This window comes from Parasteatoda tepidariorum, chromosome 2, assembly GCF_982258835.1.
Source record: "Parasteatoda tepidariorum strain Cologne lab strain chromosome 2, Ptep-v5.0, whole genome shotgun sequence".
Taxonomy (NCBI): Eukaryota; Metazoa; Arthropoda; class Arachnida; order Araneae; family Theridiidae; genus Parasteatoda; species Parasteatoda tepidariorum.
Window position 1 is genome coordinate 59,481,535 of NC_141756.1, and position 17,387 is coordinate 59,498,921.

The 17,387-nt window shown below is 29.2% G+C and overlaps 1 protein-coding gene across 1 annotated transcript in view; it reads right to left on the reverse strand.

Annotated features, from left to right (window-relative positions):
- LOC107447723 (katanin p80 WD40 repeat-containing subunit B1) overlaps positions 1 to 17,387 on the reverse strand; it is a 208,029-nt gene that overhangs the window by 140,995 nt on the left and 49,647 nt on the right. The gene's annotated exons all lie outside the window — the stretch shown is intronic.

Genomic DNA, 17,387 nt, shown 5'->3' on the forward strand with positions numbered 1-17,387 from the left:
GTAATTTTTCAATTCACTTTTGTTTTTTTATCATGAAATTCACATTAAAACATTTTAAAATATGTTTAAAAATTTTAATCGAGACTGGGTCAGGAGATTTTTATTACAGATAAGAATTAATTGAAAAATTCATATTTAGATACTTTTAAATTTATGATCAATACGATCTGTGCCTTTAATAATGTACTTTAATTTTTAATTTGTATTTTTTTTTATTTTCGTGTATGATGTAATTGATCTGACCCACTTTAATAAATTTTATTAAAGTTTCAGCATGCTACAATTTTGTTTAGGAAACATTACATAGAAATAAAACATTTTTTAGCAAAATATTTGAAAATAGTTTAAAAATAGTTTATTTCTTTGTATTATATAACTTTTATATTCAATCATTTCTTATAAGCATTTATTCGATCCGAATGATTTTGTCACGGAACGTTTTGGCATATATAAGTAGAAAATAAGCTTGATTTGGAAAATAAGCCTGATTTGAATAACAGGGAGATTCTAAGGGAATTCATATTCTGCTGAATATCGTGAATATTCAGCAGAATCTCCTGCTCTTTATTTTTAAATCATATTAGAAGGTAAACTTTGAAACTCAAAAGTTTTAGGAAAACTTAGATTCAGATTTGTCTTGTTTCTAAAATTTTATTTGTGTATTTAAATAACACTGGAGAGCATTTTTTTTCTTCTTTTCTTGTTGCATGAGACTTTTCTATAGACCTTAAATACTTTCGTGTCGCTGATTTCAAATCCGCAATTGGTTTCCCTCTCCGAGCTACGGTTTTTTTAATTGGCATTTAAGTCTATTTTTTGTCAAAATGTACAAGTTTAAAAACGTTATATTTAAAAAGGGGTCTTATAAATGGTGCGAAAAAACTTTCAGGAAAGGTAGAACGCATAATTACGATTAAAATTGCATAAGAACCCATGGCCGGAAATGTCGTTATTCGCCGCTATGTTCACTTTCCCATTTTGAACTGTTTCTCCGTGCCTGTCTGAACAGATCATAATAGCAATGCGCCTCTAGCGCCGTACCTTGACATTTTCGGCTGGGTGTTCCTATGTAATTTTAATTAATGTAATTTTGAGAAGTAATCTCCTAGATATATGTTGCAACATTCACGTGATACTTTGTTATATATAACGTTTTTAAACTTGATGAAAAATAGACAAAAATTGAATTAAAATTGACAAAAAATTTGACAAAAATAGATTAAAAATGTCCTTTAAAAATAAACTGTAATTTTAAGAATAAAATTGGTCGCAAATTTGAAATTCTCTCACTTGGATTAAGCACGATCAAGTATTTGCATAAATGCAACAAAGAATTTGCTAGCCAGTGAAATTTGTATGAAGAATGAACTTTTTGATGAAGCATTTTTTTAAAAAAATATGTAATGCTACTATGTACTAGTTTAATTTTGTTTTTTTGCATATTTCAGTTTACTCTTCTTTTTCTGAAAAAAGAAAAAGTGAAGTTCCTTTTTAAGCTTAAATTTCACCTTAAAATAAGTTCAGATATCATAAAATATCAACTAAAACTGTTAAAAAAAATTGAAGATATAAATTTTCGAGTCTTCTATGAGCTGTGTTTATTTCTGTCTTCTATCAGACGAAAAAATCATTAAACACATTTTTTTTTATAATAGGAGGAAAGTAAATACCTATAATTTTCAATTTAAAATTCAATTTCATTAGAAGATTACTTTTTTTAAAATTGTACTGTTTGTTGCATTAAAGAAAAGATTTCAAAATAATGATTCATTCTTGCTTTTCATAAAATAAAGAGTTAAACAGAAAAGAGAAAAATTAAAATAAAAAATCACCCTTCATTCTTTTAAAGGTCATAATAAGCATTATTCTGGCATTTGTTTTATCTTGATAATTTAAGAATAATGTAAATTCTCTGAAATTATAATATTCCTTTACCTCAAGATAGAAACTTTTTAATATTGGATACTTTTGAGAAAGACATAAAAAACAGATTTTTAACTTACTTCTATGTTTTTTTAAAAAGGGATTGAGTAAAGTTTTTATTTCTTAAAATAAATTTAGATGGCTATTTTAAAAAGAATAAAGGAATATTATATTTAGAATTCAATTTGGAGATTTTGAACAAAATATTGCTTTACATTAGGCTATTATTTAATAACATTTAACGCATTAATTATAGAGTCTGCAATTTAAAAAAAATATCACCTTGAATAACTATCCTTCGACAGATCGGATTTTAAAGAAACTTAGTGTTGTTCATATGGGTTCAAAAGAGCAACCTAAAATATTTGAGTTAATTAGTTTTAATACTTAATTAAGTTTCGGAATCCACGAAAAGAGTACTTTCTTTAATTAAACAACACTTTTTACGGTGGATTTAGAGATTTGACCAGCAAAATTTAGGGGTAGCCGCAACCTGAAAAAAAGAGTCCCGATTGTTAAGCCAGGAAACTGATCGAAAGTTTGGGTCCCTTCATGTTAATTATACCTTTTACGTATTTCACCATATTTTTCATTTTATATATAATAATAAGATATTTTGCATGTTAATTAATTTATTCTATATGTATTTATTATGATATTTTCAGATTATAATTATTATTTATTAAAATGGTACTCCTGAATCGAAATAAATTTAGTAAATACGATTTTTATGACTCGTACATTGTAAAAAAATCCTGATCAATTTACAGTAAAAAGTATTGGTACCCTGGATGCATCTTCCATTAAATCCACTTTTACCTTAAAATTTTATACCGTAAGTTTTACAGTAATATCTTTCTAAGTACACTGAATCAGTGATTAAACACTGCAGCACAAATTGCAATTTATCAGATTCTTTGTTCAGCAAACTTTGCTGTAAAAATTGATCTCATGGTACAGAAAGTACAGACTCCCTAAGTTCCGGTACTTTTTACAGTAATTTGATCTGGAATGTTTTACTTTGTAGCATATTTTTCGGGAAGGCGTGGAAAAATTTCTGTATTTGACAGAGCACTGTCTTCTTAATTCTATAATTTCCAATTCCCACCTTTGAAAAAAAGAGAAAAATGTATAATTTAAATCAGACTTTTATTTTTAAGCTCTTGCTTGCTAATTTTATTACACACGTCATTTCATCTTCTGAGAAAACAGATATTCATTTACTGACTATACTCATAACAATTTTTCTCACCGTTCGCTGGGATCGAACCTGGGTCACCTCATTCTGAGGTGAATGCTCTATCGCCTGAATCTGTCTCCTTATAAAATATTTATCAAATCTTATAGTAATTTCTTTCTTTGGAATGTTGCGCTTAAACAAGGGTTCGGTAAAAGTTTTAATGTAGACTGTTAAGGCCGGGATAGCCTGGTTGTTAGGGCACTGGGCCCATGTCCAAGAGTTCGTGGGCTCGATCCCCTTGTAGTAAATGGTGACTGATGCACGTTAAATCTGTCGAGTTGCAAAGTCCTCCATGTTCCCATAGCAAATCAATATCTCTGTGGGTACTCATCCAGGAGTTTCCTTGTCTTCTGGATTGGTTCAAAATCACAAATCTATGGAGTTGAACATGAGCTGTCGTAAACCCAAAAGTTGGGTCGGCTGTTCAACGACGGATATAAACAAAAGTAGGCTGTTAGTTCTGTCGCGTTGTTTAAAGCATATACACCAATTTTGGTGAGTATTGGTTAAGAATTGTTGATTTGTATAAGGTACATGCACATAACCATCTAAATATTCTGCTATATTTATATAGATTTAAAAAAAAAACTTTACTGACAATAATGAGGCCGGGATAGCCTGGTCGGTAGGGCGCTGAGCCCATGTCCGAGAGTTCGTGGGTTCGAACCCCGCCGGCCGAGGTCTCCCCGTGTAGTTAAGTGACTGATGCTCGTTAAATCTGTCGAGTCGCAAAAGCTCTCCATGTTCCCATAACAAATCAATACCTCTGGGGGTACTGGATTGGAGATTGATCGTTCTCTGATTTAGGTCAAAATTACGATCTGTGGATGAATGAATGGATGTATGAATGGGTCCGCCCTATAAACGGGTGTGACGTATGGTGTGGCAGAGGTCGAATTCTTGGCTATAGATGGCGCCACTGGAAAACAAGAACAATCGCACCCTTTCTGCCTAAACAACAACTGACAATGATGTGTATCATATCTTACTGTAATTATAAATTTCAGAGTTAGTGAGCAGCAAAGAAGTTATTGAATAACTTTGCTTCGAGTAATGTAAAAGAATCTTGCTGTCGTGAACAGAATGAAGAGTTATGTATGGCGTTTCATTGCACAATGTGTAGGCGATGCCATTTTTGGCATAAAGATACTAAAAAAATTTTTACAGTTTATCTCAACTAAACAATTTTATTCTTTAATTTGTTTTTTAATTATCTGAATTCCTTAAAATCTAGTAGATAATTAAATTTATAGTTTTCTGCTATTCTGGCTATTTTTTTCCGATTTATATTTGTCTCGAATTTTCTTTAATTAAGTTCCATTTAAAAACAAAAGAACTTTAAGTTTAAAATTTACTCTTTGTTTCAATAAAGCTACTAACAAAGAAATCCTTTTATTCGATACAATTTAGTTCCCGTAACTTTGATTAGAAAAGAAGCATTCTTTGTTCTCTTAAGCCAAAAAATATCGTGAAGTCTTAAAGCAACTAAAACAAAAAAAAAACTAATTTAAGACAGTTATTTATCAAATAACGAAACTTCAAGTCTTGCTTCGATCAAATTCATTCGAGTATTGAGTACATTTACACAAACACTTTAAAAATGGGTTTTGGAAATGTCCTCAAGGGTTTGATAATGTCACTATTTTTTTTCGATGACGCGTGTTAGACGAACACAGACACGTGTATGTCACTTTGAGCTCTCTTGAAAATGTCACACATCTAACTATCACTACAGAAGTGAGATTGAAAAAGAAAATATACGAAGGAGTTAAAGAATAGTTTTCACAACGCTTCTTTGACGTATCTCGTTAATAGAGGGAAGAAACTATTCCTCTTTTTTTTAAAAAAAGCTTTTTTCTGTTAGCTTGAATTTATTTTTTAAAGACTTTGTAAGTAATATTGAAGAAGTATCTAAGAGTAGTGATGTTTTGAGAGAAGATATAAATGTTCTTATTTGAAGTTTAGGTAAGTTGTTTGAAATTTTGGTACACATTGAAACGAACAGTCCGTGGCAAAATTATTAAACGCACTATAAGATTCTAAGTAAAATCTTAATTATCATGTGATACTATAAAGCTTTATTGTTTTTACGCAATTGAAACCAGTTTGCACTTGCTTACGTTCGCGTATAAATTGGTTAAATTATATGATATATAATATAAATTCGACGATTGAATAAGTTAGACGATATAGAATATTTATTATATCAGGTATTATATTGGCATATTATAATAACTAGACCAAATTATTAGACTTACTGTAGTGTTTTAATAATAATATGTTCCGCACGAGTTTATATGCAATACTTTCCTATTTTGATATACATGTAATAGGTTTTTATTCAGGAGATTTTTTATTTACTTCCTATTCATATTAATTTTTAGCGTATTTCATAACAATATTTACCAATTGATACACGAAAGTAAACAAGTAAAAATCAGTTTCAGTCGCTCAAAAACAATAAAGCTGTATAGTAGGGTAAACTAAACAGTGAAGGAACACTTAAGATTCGCTTGCCTTTTAAAAAATCATATTAATTTCAAAATTCGTAATTTCAGTTAAATGACAGTGTCAACATATTTGTTACTAATTGCAAACTATGCAAAAAAATTGTAGAGAACTTACATAATATTGTTTTAAAGTTTTGGAGGTTCAAATAACAAGTAGTGAGAAGACCCAGTGAAGGAACAGCTCTTGCCAGTGAAGGAACACAAAATTGCCCAGTGAAGGAACACTTAATTTTGGTTATTTTTTAATGCTCTTTATGAAAATTTTAGCTATACAAATATATAAAAACAAGACTATTTGTGAAATTATAACATACAAGTACTTGTAAAATGCTAACTTTTTTCTGTAATCATGAACTAGAAATTAAAGTGATGTTAAATACAAAATAAATAAAAAAAATCATTCTTTCTTATAATTTGACAGTCAAATCTAAATCATTGTGTCATCCGATGCTGTTTATTATCATTATTATTTTATCACCTTTTTGTTTACTCTTTTTCCTCTTATTTCTTAAGGTTTTTTTTTCTTTTTCAAATATTTTTTCTTTCTTTTTCTTTTCCACGTTCTCTTGTTAACTTTTTTTAGATCTTTCAGCCTCTTGAAAGTTTTGCCATTTCTCTGAAGTTAGTGCAAAAGGTAATTTATTCGTTTTTCTTCTTATTTGACCTTTCTTTTTATCATTAATATTTGACCAATGTAAATGGTTCTTCCAAACTTCTGATTTTTCAGCAACATTTCTAGAATGCCTTTCTCGAAAATAGACGGGGGAAAGGTGTCTTGAAGTTTGAGGCAAATCCATCTCTTGTTGACTTATATCTAGAGGATCTTTAGAAGTACTGATTTTACTTATAGAATCATTTCTTTTTTTAACTAAGAGAGGATCAGCATGAGGACTCATTTCAAATTCGATATCTAAGATGCATTCATTATCAATACAAGCTTCAATTCCTAAGTTTGACTTAACCAAGTGGTCTTCTTTTAATACGTACTTTTTCCATATTGAAAAAAGTACAGGCTCTTGGATATTTTCGATATTAGACTCTTCAGTCAATGCTGCGCTAAAAATTTGCAACATATCTTGAGGGATTTTCCTCTCAGAAGAAATTGAGTATCGTTTCTGTTTAACTCTGTTTTTTGTTGAGGAGTTTGCTTTTAAATTCTAACATTGTAAAGTAGATTTTATAAATTATATAATCACGTTGCTATCCTATAATGATAGTTTATTAGGAGTTCTTGGTGCAAAAGCCAGCGAAAAAATGTTCTATTCAAATTTTTATGATTATATTTAATTAGTTTTCGATTTGTAAACATAGTTTATTAAGTTGCCGAACATTTGATGTAACTACACACCCCATTAATAAATATAAATTATAATTTTTTCATAAATTAAGCTATTAAATTAACATTTTGAACTGAAATTATTTCAGGAATTATTCATACAATTTTTAACAAAATTTCGGTTGTCCTCTATATAGCAAAATTATTTATCCTAGAGTCATGTAAAATCATATGAATTCACTGGAAGTATTCCCAGTGAAGGAACATGCCTGTTTCTTCACTGGTTAGAAGTTGTTTTTGTCTTTCAAACAGAATTTTGATGTATAATATAACTAAAAGTACAAGAAAATTAAAAAATTTCTTTTATTTTCATTAACTGGGAAATGAACCCAGTAAAGAAACACTTGTTCCTTCACTGGTTTTTCATCGTTTGGTGATCCAGTGAAGGAACATGCCTGTTCATTCACTGGTTAGAAGTTGTTTTTTGTCTTTTAAACAGAATTTTGATGTATAATATGACTAAAAGCACAAGAAAATTAAGGAATTTCTTTTATTTTCATTAACTGGGAGAAAAACCCAGTAAAGGAACACTTGTTCCTTCACTGGGTTTTCATCGTTTGGTGATCCAGTAAATAAACACCCCCATATCTCAGTACTTGATTATGCTATGGTGCTTTAAAAAAAATAAAACGTAACTTCAATAACTATATTTTGAATTCTCTTTTTCACAGTGAGAAAAATAAGACTACTACATGCAATTAATTCCACTTCAAACATATAAATACAAACACTCACCTTATAATTTTTTCAACGAAACAAGGTGTTGCAGAGATAATAACAGATTCAAAAATTTTTCCAGAGAAGTCTATTTGACCAGGTAATCCAAAATATTGCTAGATGACTTCCTATTGTTTGGCAGTAAGCTATTGTTACCAATCAATCTAAAAAAAACTTTCAAATTCTTATTTTTAATCAATATATATGAAACGTTCCTTCACTGGGTAGTGTTCCTTCACTGGTTGTTTTACCCTATCACCTGATAATTAAAATTTTACTAAGAACCTTCAAGTTTGTCGAATAACTTGGCCAGGGGCTGTACTTATCGCAACAATTTGTAGATATCACATTATGCTGACAAGTTGAGCAATAATTTCGTGCAAATGAATCTAAATGTTTGCTGACTTTGATTAACCCTTTGACGCTGATTGGACACCTGTGTCCTATTTATATTTTTTTCTGACTCTCCAATTACAGATGAAAATATATTTTGGCATATTTTAATTATGAAGAACCGTATAATGGTTTCAAAGAATCTGCGAGATTATTGGAATTATATTTGTTCAAAAATATAAAATTCAAAATAAGACGGTTTAAATTTTGTTGTCATTTATTTTCAAAATTTATCAATAATTTTTTTTTTGTAAATTATAGAAATTTCAATGGTGAATAAGATCTAAATACCTAAAATTGAGTGCAAATTTGAAAAATTATTGTTTATAAGTGAGCCGTGTTTGGAAAATTCTACCATTAACGCATGAAAAGACGCTGCTGTTTTATGCAGCATTTCTAAACCATAAATTATGAAACAACAATATGTAATATTTTTCTCCCATCTTGACCTAAATTAATACAAAATAATGTAAAAAAGTATGGAAAATATGTTGTAACGTAACAGAGTGACAACTGAGCTAAAAGCATCAATTCCTCGAGAGGTAATGCTAAAATAATGTTGCTTGAGAGACACACACGAGAAGTGATGTTCTTTTTTTTGTTGTTGAAAAAGAGAGTTTTTTTCTGAGAAGAGATATTTCGTTTGGGTAATATTTTGTGATTTTTCGTGTGAATGTTTAAATAAATTGTTTGGTACAACTCACGTCTTATTTCTGGTTGTTGTGACACAACAATGTTTAATAAAAATTTAGCGTCAGAGGATCAGATGATACTATGACAAAAACACCTTAACAAGGTTGCAAAAAAATTATTTGCACGGAGGAAAAAATAATAATATTTCTGATAATACCAGAATTTCAGTAATAAAACTCGAAATATATGGTATTTAAAACATTCATTTGGTAATTTTTCTGTTCACCTGGGAGCATTCTACTAAAAATTCTGGTTTTCAAAATTATAGTTCCTATTTGCACACATTCAGTAAAAAATACGAAACCGAAAAGCAAATTTAAACGATTAGATAATTTTTATACCATGCTCTAAGGTATCATGCTAAAATTTCTAAATTGTACTACATTCACCAGGTATTATGAGACAACATTTTATTGCTAATTATGTTAAAATCATTACCAAAGCGCTTCGGTAAACATTACTGAGCTTTTTGGTGTTCCCGTAGAGCCAAAAGTGAGGTAAATTTTACCATATTCTTGAAGTTTTGATCATACTTTTTCTCATAGTGTGATTTTAAGTTAAACGTGAACTAATTTTTCATTGCGTGTCTCTAAATATTTACTGTAACTTATATATTATGATAATAAGATAAGTATCATGGCTTGGATTTTATAAAGTTTTGTATGGGAGTTTTCATTTTTTAAACTTAAATTGCTTAAATAAAGGAAGTACTTGGTGTAATAAAACGACAAACCACATTTCAAAATTCTCTATGAAAGTATTTTTCTTAGGACACTTTTTAAGCATGGACAATATTTTTTCTGTGTATTACTTATTTTTCTGTGTATCAATCTTTTTAGTTTTGATTTTACTTTTCTGTAGTTTTGTAGAGTTTAGTTCACGTGACAACGGGTGAAACCCTTATCCGCAAAGTCCTTCGGGGGTAAGTCGGTTGCTATTAGTCTTTTTTTTTCTGTGTTATCAAGTAGAACATTTTGAAGCTTGCACAATACTCATCAGGAAACAATACTAAGGAACAGTTATATGTCAAAAGAACATATCTAAAAAGATGTGGTTAATAATTCATAGGTTCAAATCCTTCAAAAATAAATTTAATAATTAGCTTCCCAGCTGCTCTTTTAAAATTAAAAAAAAAGGTTGGGAAATAACAATTTTTTTTTCTGAAGATTTTATAAGAAATGAAAATAAGCTTAGTACTTTATAGATCAAAGCAATAACTATTTTTTATAAAAAAGAGATTAATTGCTGAAAGGAATTGACCAAAACGGATTGCTGAGAAAATAAGCAGCTTAATCGGAATGCTCAGCTTTTTCTCGTGATATCGCATTACGTGCTTGTGGGAAAATTGGTGGTAAATCAATGATGACTTCATTAGTTACTGGATGAGAGAAAAGTAGTTTTTCCCCTTAGTAGACAGAGGCTAATAAAAATACCATGGCCATTTAGAGATATTAATAGAAACCCAAAAAAATTTGTTTCTTATTCTTTAAATATTCCTTGGCATTTAGATATCTAGAGATAGTTTTTTAAATTTAAATATTGTATCTAAGTACATTTCAATAAATTCTTTTATTTAAATAATTGTTTTACTAAAATGAAGTAAAGTGCACAAAATAAAAAACGTTCCTAATAACTTTTAATCTAATTACCCAAGGACCCGATCTTATAAGTTCAGCGGGATGACCTCAAATATGATGATTAATTAGTGCAGACAATATTCCAAATTACGATTTCAGGCACAAAAATGCACTTTCTCAGAATAAACATACCTGTTTTTCGACAGATTTGGATTTCTGACTCTCAAAATATCGCAGATAATTGCCATCTGGGAATTATGGTCTCCATGATCAGGAGAGCGGTCCTAAGCTTGGACCCCTTAATGCTAATAATGATACTTTTGGCGTATTTCGCCATATCTCGAGAAATTTTTTAATGATTCGAAAAATTTTACATACAGATATAAGGGCTCCATTAGTACATCGCAAAAAAAAGATATGAAAATTACATTAATTACATTAATTACATTTTCATTCATAAAATGCAAAAAGCTTTCGAATACTAAAGCTTTCTTTCAGTAAAACTCAGAACACGAAATATAACACAACGCATAATGCTACTTATCAGTAATGTACATGATCTAAGCTTAGCGGTGTCTTCGAAATTACCATATTGTCAAATCAAATATATTCACAGATCGCTAGATTAAAGGAGATTCAATCGCGAAGAGAGACTCCATTAGTCTATTTACTCAGAAATAGAATTTAATGATTCAGTATTTCTGTCTTAGTAAGCTGCATAGCAAATAAGCTCATTACAAATGTCAAAACTTTCTGCAAAGTTCTATTTTAGGAATTTTCTTGAAATGGATTTCTCAAAACTTCGAAAATTAAATCATAACATTCATTTCAAACTAAGTATAATTGTATTTATTTACCCATATCTCTCAACTGATGACGTTTTGAGCACATAACTATATAAATTCCAAAATATTTGCTTCATATTTACAATTTATATATTTATTATTACGGTTTATATATTAATTGTTTTATTCCATCTTTGCAGCTTATATATAATTCTATTTATCCAACACTATTTTTAAGAGCAACACTATTACAAGCAAAAACTATTTTTAAGAAACATTTTGCTTTTGAATTTATTTATGGCGTTAAGCTAAAAACAGATTTTAATAATGTAAAAAATGAACTGATTAAAAACTTCATTCGCTTCAAAAGTATATAAACAGGAAATGACAGTCGACATGTTTCAAGCACTTAAAAAGCGCCAATTTTTAAGATTTGCCAGACGTGACAAAAATGATTTGAAATAAAAAAATTTAAAGTTGCCAGCGATAAAAGGAGAATAAAAGGGAGAAACAAACTAAAAAAACACGGTAGCTAAGAGAGAAAAAAAGATGAAAAACAAAACAAGAACAGAAAGATAGTGAGCAATGCCGTTAACAAGAAAATCAGCATTCATATGAATAGAACAAGATTACAGGGCATCAAGATGAGCTGATTTGACTGAGGTAAAAATAATTTTGGCATTTCTGAAATTGAGTTGATGTCAAAGATTCCAACAATGAGCAGCAATTGATGATTTCTTGTAATCTCGATAATGTACATATCTATTGTGTTCCTTAAATCTGAATTTTAAAACTCGTTTATATTGTTCCAAGTAGCCAAAAACACACTGACCAGCAATGTGATAAATGTCCTAGTGATCATCAAAGTTAATAAGATCTTTAAGAGACAAAAATTTGATTTTATAAATAGACCATAAAATGACTTTAAAATCAAAACGAGAGAGGATATTAGCAATTTTATAACAAATGGGAGAAGAAAACGGTAAAGTCATGTATTCTTTGTATGCAATTTTTAACCATTTAATTTCTTACCGCTTTGGTTTGTTGGAATTATTTAGTCAATGTATGAAATGCTTTAGATATGAGGGATCCATAAAAATTTTGTCATCTAATGAAGAAACTGGGTATTTTTTAAAGAGTCAGTCAAGAGAAATTGCATATTAAGAAATGTATTTATTTATTTGAAAGATAGAGTCATAAAACTTCTATTTCAAGCCTTATTTTCTTCGTTTCAAAAATTTAGTTTGAAATCGATAATTATCATAGTTGATAAATAATTATTTTTTAATTAAAAGGAAAATATACCTTTACTAATATTTTATCTGAAAATAGAATTTAGTTCTCCTTAAAGATGAAATCTTTTTTTGTTGGGGATCATTATGTAATGCACGATTCCCAGATAGCATGATTCTTAATTAGTCTTAAATGCTAATTAGCGTTCTTAGTTAAGCGGAAAGTAGTATTTACTCATTTCATTTTACTTTCATTAGGTAAAGAGGACAAAGTACGAACGAAGTACGTTTAAGAAAAGTTCCAAGAATTCGAATAAGTATTTTAATCATGATACAATTCGTTTTATACTACTTCTAAGAAATTTTTCAAAGTTAAAAACACAAATGTATTGTCATTTAATACTGAATAAGAATCAGTCTCATCACATTTTTTTGCATTTAAAATGGACAGAAAGACATATTCAGGTTATAAAAGTATTTTGAAAGAAGTAAATTTCTAATGGGTTTCGATTATTGAGTTTAAAGTTAATTTAGACAACAAAGTTTTTTTTTTGGCATCAAAAATTGTACAATGCACATTGAGCAAGTAATAAAAAAGAAACAGATCATAAATTAAAGTAAATTTTGATTTAATTATTGTATTTAAACAAGTTAAAATACAATTTGATAGTTTGGGAAGCCTGCTTAACACAATCTGGTAAAAATCTGGTAAAATTATAGTAGTGAACGGTAATTACATTTCTGCTTGAAAAAAAGAACATAATGTCTGGTAATAAAATCTGGTATTTAAAACATTCATTTGGTAATTTCTCCGTTCATATCGTAAAAGTTTACCGAAAATTCTATTGTTCAAAAATATAGTTCTTATTATTACATTTAGTAACATATACAAAACAGAAAAGTAAATAGCATAAAAGTTCTTATGCCATGCATTAAGATCGTGATGAAATTACCAAATTTTACCGCATTTACCAAAATTGATCACATAGTGTTACAAAATCATATTATTTTGCTAATTTTACTATAACTATTGACAAAGCGTTAGTATTATTGACAAAATAATTGAAAAAGCAAGTTATTTATCAAAATTATTGACAATTTTTATTGTTAATATTATAATGGTTTAATTTTTTTATTATTAAAAATATATTTATGCTATTGTAATAATAAATACTCTTATAACCAAACAGTCAAAAATTCTAGATTATTTATAAAAATAATGAAAAAAGGGGTGCCGGGAATAAAATAATTATGTAAGACAATTTCGAATTTTAACTAGACATAGTAGGATAATTTATTGAATGATTAGGAGAGTGGGAAAAGATTTTTTTTTTGTCTAAACATTTGAATTACGGGAGTATTAATAACCTATTTCCAGAAAATTGGTATTTTTTACTTAAAAAAATCCTCCTTTAACTTAGATAAATTGCCAAATTAAAAAAAATTGCGAATAATCAACAAAGTGCTTCAATAAACAATTCCGTTTACAAAATTGTTATTTAATGAAAATTAATACAGAATCTCTCCCAAAAGATTACTTATTTATTACTCTACTCATAATAAAGATGATTTTCGTATTGAAACCAATAGCATCAGCCTAATAATATGAATTTGAGATTTTTTCGAATCCATAAGGGATATTCAATTAAACCACAAAATACTTTTCAATGATAATAAAACGTGCTTCCTTAATATTTTTTAAAACACAAAATTAGCCTATTTTCATTGTCCTCTTGATATTTAATTATTTAATTTCTGTCACTTTTAATTAAAATAATAGATAAATTTAATTTCTTATTTTTAATATTAATATAGGAATTAGAAATACAGAATTGATTTAGTCAACTTCATATCTGAATTTTCTATCTATAGTTTTGAGTTTATAAATTTAATTCCATAGCTTATACATTTATATCTTTCCTTGTGAGTTTACAATATATATATATACTATAGTGTTCGAATTAATTGGGACAAGCAAGATTTTCTCATTCGAGTTGGTATGGGATTGCCAGTGATGTCCCGAACTGCTTCAAACCAGTTATATCTGCCTTGAGCTGCGGTGACGGATATACCTTCACTATAATTTACTCATCTGACTGGTTTTAGTGTATTTGTAGTTCAGTTGTGAGCATTTCAGTGTGGGAAACTGGTGGTTATAATTTTGAGTTTAGTCTAACACAAGTTATATGCTTATAAAAGATGGATATTAGTCCGAGGAAGCGCTCTAAAATTCTCGCTCTTAATGAACACACTTCTATGACTGTAAGAGACATCGTTACAGCAGTGGGTGTAGGGAAATCTAGTGTTTCCAGAATTCTTAGAACATTTCAAGATTCCGGCTTATCCTCTCCAAAAAGAAAAGGAAAATGTGGACGCAAACGGAAAACTGCTCCAAGAACTGATAAAAGTCAAATAAGAATAGTAAAACTTATCCAAGAAAGATGAGTACAGACCTCCGAAGGGACTTATTGGATTGTGGTGTTGATGTAAGTATTTCAACTGTACGAAAAAGGCTTCTAGATGTTGAACGTAAGGCAAGAAGACCAAGGAAAAAACAATTCCTAACGCAGAAAATGATGATAAAACGTTTAGCATGGGATAGAAAATACCAAAAATGGACTGTAAATGACTGGAAGAAAGTGGTTTTCAGTGATGAAACACATTTATTTGTGCAGGGATAAAATCAAGTGGAGTTAGACAAAGTGAAGGCGAAAGTCTGAAACCAGATCATATCCAACAGACAGTAAAACACCCTTCTAAACAAATGTTTTGGGGTTCTGCACAACAAATAGCACTGGAAGCTTAGTGCCTCTAAAAGGCATGATGAATTCAGCCAAATACATCGATATATTACATAGTAGGATTGCTCCATTCATGGAAACATTCGACGGAACATTTCAACATGATTTAGCCCCTTGTCACAATTCTCAACTGGTCCAGAATTTTATGCGAGAAAACAAAATAAAAGTGCTTGATTGGCCTGGTAATTCACCAGACGTAAATCCCATTGTGAACCTGTGGCATATTCTAAAGAATCGCTTAGTCAAGATGAATTGCACGACAGCAGAACAAATGATAAAAAGTGCTATTCAAGTATGGTTCCACGACGATGAAGTCAAGAACATGTACGCTACACTAGTGGAATCAATGCCAAAACGTGTTCTTGAAGTCATATCTGCTAAAGGAGGATATACTTCATATTAATACAGACATGTATCAATGTAACTTAAGGTATGTAATGATTAAAAGCTAAAGTTTCAATAAATCACTTTTTTTTCATTTGTCCCAATTAATTCGAACAGTATAGTATATATATATATATATATATATATATATATATATATATATATATATATATATATATATATATATATATATATATATATATATATATATATATATATATATATATATATATATATATATATATATATATATATATATATATATATATATATATATATATATATATATATATTTATATATGGGAAATTGGTGATAGTATTGGTCATTTGGTCATACGGATTGGAGATTGCATTATCCAGAGGTTCCATTACATCATCCAGTGATGAATTACATTATCCCGAATTAATTCGAGGCTCTGCAGTAAAATACAAACTTAAACTTAACAGTATATTTCAGCTTTGAGCAATGTACATGCAAGTAGTTGATTTCCAGGTTTCACCTCCAGCAGGAGGGGTCAAATTGTAATCCAACTCTTTTTTTTTTAATTACAGTTGTTATTTTTTTTAAATCACGATTTATTAAAAAAAACTCCTCATCCTCCACAATGAATAACATGAGGCTTACAGAAGTAAGTGGGCAAAGTACACATGAAATTAAAAATTACAAAGAAGCAAAATAAGAATTAAAAGTTCAAGCTGTAATCAAAATTTCGCAAAATAGTAAGGTATTCAGTGCACACGTTCATAGTTTTAGTGTGAGTATTTGTGAACTGATTTAATCATATCCCCCACCTCTTTTACAATTTTGACTTTGTATATGTTTGAGTTGATCTGGTAATGTTTAATTTCTCGAAGTCCAATTGTTTTTGCTTTGATTCCTCCTCTGCTGCTAATTTCCTTCATTAGTGATTTATTATAACATTTCCAGCACAAACTTAGAATCATTTTTACATGCATTGGACTTTTCTATCACAGTTATAATTTCTATCACAGTTATATTTTCCGACTGTTAAATATTCAATTTAATAGCAAGTTTTAAAAGTTTTTCCTTTTTTGCTTTACACATTTTATAAACAAAATGTCCTACTTGATTTGTAGAAATAAATCTAAGGAACAAGAATATGTAGCTAGCTACGCTCAGCTTAGTATAAAGACGATATTAGAAGCTCTGCAGTAAAATACGAACTGAAACTTAATCATATATTTCAGGTTTGATCAATGTAGATGCTAGTAGTTGATTTCCAGGCTGTACTTCGAGCAGGAGGGGGCAAATTGTAATCAAACTCCTTTTTTTAATTACAGTTGCTATTTGTTCATAATTTTAGCGTGATTATTTGAGTTTTGAATTAATCATATCCCTCACCTCTTTTACAATTTTGATTTTGTATATGTTTGAGTTGATCTGGTAATGTTTAATTTCTCGAAGTCCAATTGTTTTTGCTTTGATTTTTCCTCTGCTGCTAATTTGCTTTCATTAGTGATTTATTATAACATTTCCAGCACAAAGTTAGAATCATTTTTATATGCATCGGACTTTTCTGTCAAAGTTATAATTTCTATCACAGTTATATTTTCCGACGGTTGAATATTCCGTTTAATAGCAAGTTTTAAAAGTTCTTCCTTTTTTGCTTTATACACTTTAAAAATAAAATATCCTACCTGATTTTTAGAAAAAAATCTAATCCAAGGAGCAAGAATGTGCACCTAACCACGCCCAGTGTAGAACATAAGACGATATTCAATAGCGATGAAAAATATTATTTTCCGGACCAAATCCCGTAGCCGGAACCTCCATG